General features: G+C 40.3%; 1 pseudogene; it reads left to right on the top strand.

Moving 5' to 3' along the window:
- The window catches only part of LOC116634703, a 25,616-nt pseudogene extending 19,840 nt beyond the window's left edge, over window positions 1-5,776 (top strand).
- Window positions 5,777-11,798: the final 6,022 nt, after the last annotated feature.

Below are 11,798 nucleotides of genomic sequence, written 5' to 3'. Positions count from 1 at the left end.
GAAAGAAAGAAAGAAAGAAAGAAAGAAAGAAAGAAAGAAAGAAAGAAGACCCGCCTTTCAGGTATTCTTTATCATAAAGCAATTCTAGACCAATGTCAAGGAGATTTCGAGGTAATCCTCTGTAGTTCTTAGTGTAAAGTAAGAATAGTGTGCTTCTTACTGTAAAGGTAATTTAATTTGCCTAAGAATTATTATTTAGCTATAAAGTCTTTTCTAGGGTGTGCCTTGGAGAACTGTTAAGGGCTTAGATTTTCTCTTTTAAAAGCCTCCAGGTCTCTTTTCTAAGGGTTCATCAAATGATGGGGGGAGAGGGAGGGAATCTGCTTAATCCATTCCCCTATTTCTGCTGGTGTTTGGTAGCTCATTTAGGTGACCTCAACATCCTATGTATTTTGTAAAGTGGCGTTTCTAGTCCTTTTGGAAATTCATCAGGCAAAGGTCCACGAACATTTCTAGAAGATCTTATCAAAAGCTGTATGCTTTCTGGAAGCACAAGCACAAGAGCCAGTCTAGGTCAGTATGAAGACAAAGAACAGTCTTCATGTGTCTCTGTAAAGAGGATTTGTCCATCACCGTCATCAGGTTATATGATCCCTTCTTAAAAGGGAATTTTCTTTTATTCTCCAAGAGCCTTGTACAAAAGAGACACTTAAAGTAAATTACAAAATTCCACATCTTTCTGCCTGCTGGTCAGACTCTGTTCCTTTTGATGTGTTTTGTGGCGGGGGGGTTGGGGAGAGGGAGGGGGCGGCATGATGTCATATAGCAAAAGCAGCTATTTTGTAATCTTTCCCTTCTCTGTGGCTTATTTACAAAGTCTATGCTTTTAATTTTCCGAGCTTTGGCTCTATATTCAAAGTCATCCCTAGAATTCTCAAAATAATACCCCCCACCAAAACCCTCCTATTTTCTTTCTCAAACACGTCTGGCTTATGTACATAAACCATTGCCATGGCTTTGCTTCTAAGCCATCAGGTCTGCTATGAATTTACAAAATCCATGCAGCAATTCCTTTGACTTCAGGCTTCCTGCCCTGGAAAGCAGTGTGCCTCTGAAGATTCTCGTGAAAGCCAAACTTCCTCTTGAATTGTGGAAATGTGCAAGAAAGAACAGAGAACAGCAGCTTCCTAATGCAGTCAAACGCCGGTGCCAATACATTAGTACCTGTTTGTAGAACCTGATCGAATGCTGTGGGCATAGCTAGAGGTTTCCAGCAGGTATGGGGAACCGAAGCCATCCTGACCCGCTGACAGCACTTCCAGGCCTCCCTGGAAGACCACACAACACAGGGACTCAGCCTTCATCCTTCTTGGGCGTCAGAGACGAAACAGAGGCCCTCAGAAAAAATTGCCATCAATCCCTGCCCACTCCCAAGCTAAACTCAGTTGGTGTTCATATTTTTTCCCCTCCTGACTCAAAAGATGCATTGTTGCTATTTCCCTCTAATACCAGTTCTGGAAAATGTCTAATTGTCTGTTAGGACATGGAGTAAATGTCCCCTCTTCTGTGACTCCTTGACTGATTCAGCATCTGTCACATCTGTCACTCCCCGTTTGTGCTCCTCTATTTTGGCTCTGCTTTCTCTGTTCTGTGTCTCTAGATGCACATCTGTCTCCCACTGGGTTGTGAGCTGCTCAAGCGTGGAGACTGTGCCTTATTTGTGTTTACCTTTGGAACATACTGCTTCCATGTGAATGTGCTCCTTATAAGGATGTAGAATGAGTGACAGAATGTCACATGCTTCAAGGAAATTAATGTGGGAACATTGCATAAAATGGGAGGAAGAATGAAAAAATTTGGTGATGGGGATGACTTTGAGAAAGCTATTATAATAACCTAGTTGATAGGCAATGAGCGCCTGACAAGCTAGGTAGAAGGGCCGTGTACAGACTAGTAAGGAGGAGATTGGAGTCAGAGAAGATTCCAGGTTTGCAAGCCATTGTCAAATCTTGATAATATTCATTCATTCATTCATTCATTCATTCAGTATATAGTGCCTCTTCTCATACCAGGCACTAGTCTAGGGGTTGGAGATACAGAGAGAAATAAATCAAAACAAAACAAAAACATAGAAGAATCAGATTTAAGGGGGGGTTGAAAGTAATACAGTCAGTTGTATTTAGCTTGTCAAGTTTGACAGGTAGTGGGCAGTTGGAAATCTAGGACTGGAGCTTTGGAGAAAGTTCAGATATTTAGATAAATATTTGGGAAACATTATGCAAAGGGAATAGTCACTTAGGATTCCCAAGGGTAATGATTGCAGGAAGAATTATTGAGAAGATACAGTCTTGTGAGATCCTTGGAATATATATTTTGAAACCATTGAGAAAAAATCCTACAAACATTTGAACAAGAGAAACAGAGGTTACCTCTTTCGAGAGAACACAGCCTAAGACACATTAAGGCAGAAGCTGAGAGAGTCATTAGGACTAGTCACACATATTCTTGTTTTCTCTTTCTTCTGGAAACATAGTAAGATTGTCTGTTCTTAATCCTCTTTGAATTAGGTGAGAAGGTTGACTTGCATTGTGAGTGTGGTGTGCCTTCCAGCTGGAAGCTTTAAGAGACAGAACACAGTTTGCCGAGTGCCCTTTCACCTGTGTGCTCACTAAAGAATATATTTAGATGAAGCCCTCAGTTAAGTTGGAACCCTGAGTGACTACATGAGCAGAGCCACCTTAATGACCTGTGCTGGACATGTAACATGAGTGAAAAATAAACCTCAGTTGTGTTAAACCACTAAGCTTTAAGGGTTGTTTGTTACTGCAGCATAACCCAGACAATGCTGATGGACACACAGATTAACTGCTATAATTAAGAACTCAAATGTCTGTGCACCACATCATCATTTATGGTTACAGGTTCCTCCATTTTCCAGTCTTCCCATCCTCCTGGTGTATTTCCTCATTCACATGGTCAAAGGTTGTTCACCAGCCCCAGCCCTAAAGAAGGAACAAAGGGCAATCAAGTTATTTTTAAGGAAGTGAAGTTAAAGTTGCACATATCACTCTTCCACACATTCCGTTCATGAAAGCTGGGTCACAGAGTCACACCTAATAGCAGGGGAGGCTGGTAAAAATAGTAACTAGGGGAAAAAAAAAAAAATGTAGTAACTAGCAGTTACGTGTCCTACATAATCCAGAGTGAGATCAGTTCTATTACTAAAAAGAAGACAATGGACACTGGGGGAAATTTTCAGTGTCTGCCATAGGGTACCTAACATGTCCAAGGAACTAAATGTAATATAGCTATGGCTGGAGAATATAGAGAGACATGGAGGGTAGCTCAAGAAGAGGTGGCAGAGATGAGTGAGGTCAAGATCGAGGAGGGACTTCTAAGACTTATTTAAATGTAATGGAAATCCATTAAATAGTTTTTTTAAAGATTTTTTATTTATTCATTTGAGATAGAGAGAGCTAGAACGAGCAAGAGAGAGAGCACAAGTGGAGGCGGGGAGGGGCAGAGGAGGAGGGAGAAGCAGACTCCGCACTGAGCAGGGAGCCCATTGTGGGACTCGATCCCCGGACCCTGAGATCATGACCTGAGCCAAAGGCAGATGCTTAACTGACTGAGCCACCCAGGTGTCCCAGTTGAAGCATTTTAAGTGGGGGAACAATACAGTCAGATTTGCATTTAAAGGATTCTCCTGTTTGCAGGAGGGAAGATAGATCGAAAAAGATCAATTAGGCAGCCTTTGCAGGATCCAAGTAAGAGCTGGTAGTCACCTGTCTCCATAGCAGAGGCTCTGTAGATAGGGAGATGAAGATGAGTTCCACCGTTATGTAGAATCCAGAATCAAGAATACTGAAAGATGTGGGTGAGTGATGTGGGGGCTGAGGGAAATGGGAGAGTTAAATATCTTCCCAGGTTTTCTGGCTTTAGGTTTGAGGTGGATAGGGCTGTCACTTTCTGGAGGGAAAATTCTGGTAGAGGAGCAGTTTACTTACTGGGAAAAAAATGAGTGTTATTTTGAGTACATTGTGTTTAATGTGCCTGGGGGATATCAAATGGGGATATCTGGTAGTTAGTTAGATGTCTATGGGCTTGGGTTCAGGAGAGGGGTCTAGGATAGATCTAAAAGATTGGGAATTGTTAGTGTATGGATGATAATTAAATACAAGGAATGGGATGAAATGGCCCGGGGAAAGTGGGTTGGGAAGAAAAGGGGAGCTCTGAAGAGCACAACATTTGAGGAATGGGAAGAGAGGACAGCCAAACATCATAATTGAGAAGAAAGTGCCAGAGGGAAGACCAAAACTCAGGAGATACATGGCTTCATGGATGCTGAAGGAAGCAAGAGTTTCAAGGAGAAAGTCAACAAAAGTATAAAACTTAATGAGAAATAAAACAAAATAAGTGCAGAAAACATGTTTAGATAAGATACAGTCCATATAGTACAAGGCAGAAAGCAAATGAAACTGCAAATCATAAAAAAATAGGAAACATGCAATAAAAGGGTTGAAGTTAGATCAAAGAGAACAGCTATGTCATAAAAGGAAGAGGACAAAGCAATGATTTTCAGATTCTTTTTAAAATCAAAATTCAAATACGTGTTGCTTACAAGATGCTTGGCAGAAACACAAGGTATCACTAATGGTTTCTGTTGGAAGATGCAAACACCACCTAGAAAATTTGAATGGTATGATGAATAAATACAGAATGGCTAATTCCACAAAGAAGCCGTTCCAGGTTCAGGAAATCATACAATGATTAAGTTTGAAAGCCTGTAAGATGAAAAATGTTCTGAAAAAAATCACCAGGGTAAACTCAAAAGCAGTTAGAAATCAATAACAATAAACCAATCAGCACAGGTCGATGAGGTGGCTGTGGGGGAGGAGGCTGGGCAGGTGAGTGCGGGCTTGCTAGCAGGGATGGGTGGGTGGGAGGCGCTGCTGAGATCCTGCTAGAGGTGAACAACCACATCATTGAGGGGACGCTCACACTCAAGGTCGAGAAAGCGGCTGCTGGTGACAAATCAGAAATAGTCGAAGTAACATGTGCAGATTTTGATGGAGTCCTCTATCATATTTCAAATCCTAATGGAGACAAAACAAAAGTGATGATCAGTATTTCTTTGAAATTCAACAAGGAAGTTCAGGCACATGGTGCGGATGAGCTATTAAAGATAGTGTACTGGAGTTGCTTGGTAAATCCCAAATCAGGACACAATGTCTCTGCTATATGACCTTGAAAATCTGCCGACATCCATTGTGCATCAAGGCTGGCATGTTGAAACGAAATTGTTTTGCCTCTGTCTTTGAGAAAGACTTCCAATTCCAAGAAGAGGGCAGGGAAGGAGAGAACAGGGCAGTTATCCACTGGAGGGATGTATGTTGAGTCTAAAAAGGACAGAGTCACAGTAGTCTTCAGCACAGTGTTTAATGATGACGACGATGTGGTCACTGGAAAAGTGTTCATGCAAGAGTTCAAAGAAGGACGCAGAACCAGGCACAGAGCCCTACATGTCCTCTTTAGCCACAGGGAAGCTCCTCTGGAGCTGAAAGACATGGATGCTGCCATGGGTAACAGCACTGGCTGTATTACCATCGGGTCGTTCCCTCGCCACACCAATGCCAATGCTTGAGACAACGCCATCAACCTGATCCACCCGTTCCAGGACAATCTGCGCTAGCACATCAAGTGCTCTAAGGCTGATATTCACACATGTATGTGGGCAAAAACAGCCGAATTCCTCAAGGTGCTGAACCGTGCACACCCAGAGGTCGAGAAAAAAGAAATGAAAACAGTCACAGGGAAGATGCTTCCATCCCACTAACTCTTGGGAACAGGAAGAGAAGGCGGCTGGCAGCTGCAGGCTGGAACACTTGCTACTGGGTATTCGTAGCTTTAAATGTTATACCTCTTCATGTTCTTGAGGGATTTTCCATTTTGGTTCCATTTTGTACAACTTTGGAAAATAATCTACAGAAATGAGCTATGCTTGCAAGGACTTCATAGTTCTCAAAAATCAAAAAAAGAAAAAAAAATGGGGCACCTGGGTGGCGCAGTCAGTTAAGCCTCGGACTCTTGATTTAGGCTCAGGCCATGATCTCAGGGTTATGAGATTGAGCCCCACATTGGGCTCTGTACTGGGCATAGAGCCTACATAAGATTCTCTCTCTCCTTCTCCCCCTCCCCTGTCTCTAAAAATCCCCACAAAAAACCAACAAAAAACCCCCCCACTTTTGTGCATCAAAAAGCACAATCAAGAAGTAAAAAAAAAAAAACAGTCCATGGAATGGGAGACAATATTTGTAAATCATATGTTTCATAAGGATTTAGTATCCACAGTATATAAAGGATGCTTGCAACTTGACAATAAAAAGACAAATAACCCAATTTAAAAATGAACAAAAGGTTTGCACAGACATTTCTCCAAAGAATAAAGATAGCCCATAATACCATGAAAAGATGCTCAGTGTCATTAGTCATTAGGCAAATGCAAATGAAAAACACAATGAGATAACACTTCATACCCACATGGATGGTAAAAATCATGGACTATAACAAGTTTTGACAAAGATGTGGAGAAGCCAGAATCCTCATATGTTGTTGGTGGGCTTGTAAAATGGTGCAGCTATTTGGAAAATAGTTTGGCAGTTCTTTGAAAAGTTAAAGAGTTACCATATGACCTAGCAATTTTACTCCTAGGTGTATACCCAAGAAAGTTACAAACATATGTCCATACACAAAAACTTGTGCATAAATTTTCATAGCAGCATTATTTATTGTAGCCAAACAGTGGAAACTGTAATAAACACAAATGTCTATCAACTGATGAATGTATACACAAACATGGTATATCCATACAATGGAATATTATTTAGCTATAAAGAGGAATAAAGTACTGATAATGTACTACAATGTGGATGAACCTTAAAAACATCCTAAGTGACAGGGCGCCTGGGTGGCTCAGTTGGTTAAGCGACTGCCTTCAGCTCAGGTCATGATCCTGGAGTCCTGGGATCGAGTCCCACATCGGGTTCCCCGCTCAGCGGGGAGTCGGCTTCTCCCTCTGACTCTCCCCCTCTCATGCTCTCTCTCAAATAAATAAATAAATCTTTAAAAAAAAAAAAAAAAATCCTAAGTGACAGAAGCCAGTCACAAAGGCACATATTTTATGACTTCATTTATGTTAAATGACAAGAATAGGCATAGAGACAGAAAGTATATTAGTGGTTCCCAAGGCCTGGGGGTAGGAGGGAATGGAGAGATTATTAATGGATATGGGTCTTTTTTTTAGGGCTGAAAATATTCTAAAATTCAATAGTGATGATAATTGCACAATTCTGAATATACTCAAAACCACTGAATTTGTACACTTTAAAAGATTAGATTATTTTGGTGTGTGAATCTAATTTCAATATTTTAATAAAAATGCATCATGCTTTTATAGTTACCTATGTAGTTACCTTTACTGATACTCTTTATTTCCTTGTGTGGATTCAAATTACTGTCTACTGTCCTTTCATTTCAGTCTCAGTGACTCCCTTTAAGAGTATTTTTGGAGGATAAGTCTGCTAAGTGACAAATTCCCTCAGTTTTGGTTTATCTGGAAATGTCTTTTCTTCTCCTTAGTTTTTTAAAAGATAGTTTTGGCCAATAGTCTTTTTCTTTTAGCACTTTGAATATGTCATCCATGGCCTTCTGGCTTCCCTGGTTTCTGGTGAGAAGTCAGCTATAAACTTATTGTGGATTCCTTGTATGTGATGAGTCACATTTCTCTTGTTGCTGTCATATTCTTTCTTTGATTTGGCTTTTAACAATTTGACTACAATGTATCTATATGTGGATCTCTTTGTGTTTATCTTACTCATGGATCATTTAACTTCTTGGATGTGTAGATCAATGTTTTTCATTACCTTCAGATGGTTCTCAGCTACTAAGTTTTCAAATATTCTTTCTACTGCTTTCTTTCTCTCTCCTTTCCTTTTGGGACTCCTATTATGCATATGTTGGCAAACTTGGGTATGATGATATCCCACAGGTCTCTGAGGCTCTGCTCTTTTTTCTTCATTTTTTTTTCCCTTTTGTACCTCAGGCTAGATCATCTGAATTGACCTATATTCAAGCCTATTGATTATTTATTCTGCTAATTCAAATTTGCTGTTGAGTCTCTCTAAGTGAATTTAATTTCGGTTATCATTATTTTAAACTACAGAATTTCTAATTATTTGTTTTTATAATTCCTACCTACTAATATTGTATATTTGAGGAGACATCAGTCTCATAATTACCTTTAATTTTTAGGCATGGTTTCCTTTAGTTCTTTGAACATACTTATAATCGCTGATTTAAAGTCTTTGTCAAGTAAGTCCAACATCTTGTTTTCATCAGGAGAGTTTCCATTGACTACTTTTCTCCCCTGTGTTTTTCCAGGTGGGCCATGTTTTTATGCTTCTTTGCATGTTTCATACTTCTTTTGTTTCAAACAAAAACAGTGCATTTAAAATAAATGAATAAAATGTGGGAACTCTGAAAATCAGGTCCCCCTCCCCCTAGCTTGGAGTTACTTTGTGACTGTTATGGTTGTTGTAACAGCTGATGTTTGTTTGTTTGTTTAGTCTTTCCTGGGTAACCCCGTAAAGTCTGTATTCTTGGTATGTATCCTCTGAAGTCTCTGCAGGTAGCTTTAGTGGCCAGGTAATGACTGGACAGAGATTTACTTAAATGCTTTGAACCAATAAGTCAACCAAGCTTTGCCAGGTGGTTCTATGTGTTTATTAAGGTGAGCCTCCAATGGTCTGGCAGGCACTTTACAATTTTGTTTTAACTTGTACTTCCTGCTCATGCAGAGCTTCAAGGTCAGCCTGAGGTGAGAGATTAGGGCCCTGTCAGTTCTTTTCTGGGCCTGCACACAGCCCTATGCATGCACAGAGCCTTTTAGATTTCTAGAAGTATGTTGAAAGTTTTTAAATCCCTTTATGAATATCTCATTCCCCATTCTTCCTTTTAAGTTTTTTTGTTTGTTTGTTTTGTTTTGTTTGGGTCAGCCTGGTGTAAGCCCCAATGTCATCATTGCTTCAGATAGTGGTGATGTTAAACAATTGCTTGTCATCCTTTTTGATAAGTTCTTTGGTTATATATTGCTTGCACAGAGCATGCTCTGGGTGAGGTCAAATAATGCTTCATTTTCAGAGCTTTTCCAAAGAGCTTCCAGATTGGTCAAATGGTGAAAATGCTCTGGAGATGGAGCATTTTGAGAAGCCCCAAACCCTTTTTTATCCCTCCAGGACCTGCTTGGCTGCTGATTTTCACAGCTACTGTGCTTACAAGACTATTGGTTTCCAAGGCTACCATAGAGTTAGGTAATGGGGGATGGGAACAGGGCAAGTTAAAACTCTGCAAAGGTCACTCTTACTGAAACTCAAGTGATTTTCTTGAAAAAACATCCTCAGATTGTTGTAAGCCTTTGATTAATTTCTAGAATTTTGAATTTTGATAATTTTTGCCACAATGTTCTCATTGCTTTTATGGAGGGGAAATTTTGGGAAGTCTTCACTCCACCATTTTATAAGTACTTCTTCTAGGAAGCATTTTGAACTGAATAAAAATGAAAACAAAACATACTGAAGTTTGTGGGATGTTGCTAAAGAAATAATTAGGGAAAAATAACACTAAATATCTATATTAAAAAAGAAAAAAAGATTCAAAGCCATGAACTCGACTTTCACTTTAGGAAACTAAAAAAAAAAAAAAGAGCAAATGAAACACAATGTATGCAAAAGAAAGGAAACAATAACAATCAGAGCAGAAATCAATGAAATAGGAGACAGGAAACATATATAAAATGAATGCAATACAAAACTGGTACATTGGTGGGATTAATAAAATTGATATATCTCTAGATAGATTAATCAAGAGGGATGGAAGGAGAGAGAGAGAGTGGGGCAAGACACAAATATCCAACATTAGGAATGAGAGAAGAGGCATAACATTTTGCACATATTAAAAGGATAATAAGGGAGTAGTATGAACAACTTCATGCCAATAAATTTGCAAACTTACGTGAAATGAATGAATCACATGAAAAACAAACTATCAAATGTCACTCAAGAAAAGTAGATAAACTATATCTTCTAAAAAAATTGAATTTGTAGTAAAATTTTAACCATAAGGATTCTGATGAAAGAAACCAAAGATCTAAATAAACAGGGAGTTATTGTATAGACATAAATAGGAAAGTTCAATACTATTAAGATGCCAATTCTTCCCAACTGGATCTATAGGCTCAATGTAATGTAGATCAAAATCCTAGCAAGTTATTTTGTGGATATTGACAAACTGATTCAACAGTTTATATAGAAAGGTAAAAGACCCAGAATAGCCCACACAACATTAAAGAAACAGAACAAACTCAGAAGACTGACACTATCCGACTTTAAGACATCATAAAGCTACAATAAGCAATACAGTGTGGTATTGACAAAGGAATAGATAGATCGATAAAGCTGAATACAAAGCCCAAAAATAGACCCACATAAGTAAAATCTTGCCAAAGGAGAAAAGTCAATTCAATGGAGAAATAGTTTTTTTCCATTAAATGGTGGTGGAACAATTGGGCATCCACGTGCAAAATAATGACCTTAGATGGAGACCTTACACCTTACACCTTTCCCACTGGCTGCTCTGAAAAGCCATCTTTGCATTCCCAAGTGTGGCTTCCCCTTCACTGCAGCCACCTCTGCTGGGCGCCTCCTCCGCCACTGAGGACTCTGGCAGCTTTATCACCAGAGTCCTGGAATCCTCGCTCTGTTTTGAATCTGATGCATCGGATCAGAGAGTGCCCCACCAGATCACCGCGGTGGACACCAGCTCCAAGGACTTAAAGGAGAAGAAGGAAGTGGTGGAGGAGGTGGAGGATGGAGGAGATGCACCTGCTAACAGGGACACTGAGATTGAGGAAGATGGGGAGCAGGAGGCTGACAATGAGGTGGAAGAAGAGGAAGACATAGGGAAGGAGGAGAAGGAAGGCGATGGTGAGGAAGAGAATGGAGAAGAAGATGAGGAAGCCGAAGCAGCTGAAGATGAGGAGGAGGAGGATGCCGACACCAAGAAGCAGAAGACCAATGAGGATGACTACACAGCAAAAAAGGAAAAGTTACACTTAACAAAACTTAACCTATTCACGCTTCGCCTCCCGTCTCAGACTCTAAATGTGGTCAGCTTCGAGGACACAGTCCCGCCGGCCGCCCCATGTGGGCAGCGCCACCCTGCAGGTGACACACGCCCTCCACCAGTCAAAACCAGAGTGAGAATTTGCAACTGGAGGAAAGAAGAACCCAAACTTCCCAGGCCCTGCCTTTTTTCTTAAAAATACTTTAAAAAGGAAAATTTGTATTTTCTATATACATTTTATATTTCTGTACATATTGTTGGTGGTCAGCCATTTTCAGTGATCTCTGATGACCCAACCAGCTTTCAGAGCATTCTCTGTCCTACTTCTGACCTTACCTGTGGTGTGTCCGTGTTCATTCTAATCTCAAAAGGAGGAATAAAACCTTGTAAGAAAAAGCAAAAACAGCAACAAGACAATCTTATTCTGAGCATTCCAGTAACATTTTTTGTGTATGTACTCAGCTGTACTCTAAGTCGTTGGCTTGTGTGAGATGGTTAAAAAGGCCAAAGATAGGGGCGCCTGGGTGTTGCAGTGGGGTAAGAGTGGGACTCTTGGTTTGGGCTCGGGTCATGATCTCAGGGTCCTGAGATCCAGCCGCCTCAGACTGGGCTCAGCCCAGAGTCTGCTTGAAGATTCTCTCCCTCTGCTCCCCTCAACTTGCTCCCTGACTTGTTCTCTT

This window comes from Phoca vitulina, unplaced genomic scaffold (genome assembly GCF_004348235.1).
Source record: "Phoca vitulina isolate PV1807 unplaced genomic scaffold, GSC_HSeal_1.0 scaffold9, whole genome shotgun sequence".
NCBI lineage: Eukaryota > Metazoa > Chordata > Mammalia > Carnivora > Phocidae > Phoca > Phoca vitulina.
This window is presented reverse-complemented; position numbering and strand designations above follow the sequence as displayed.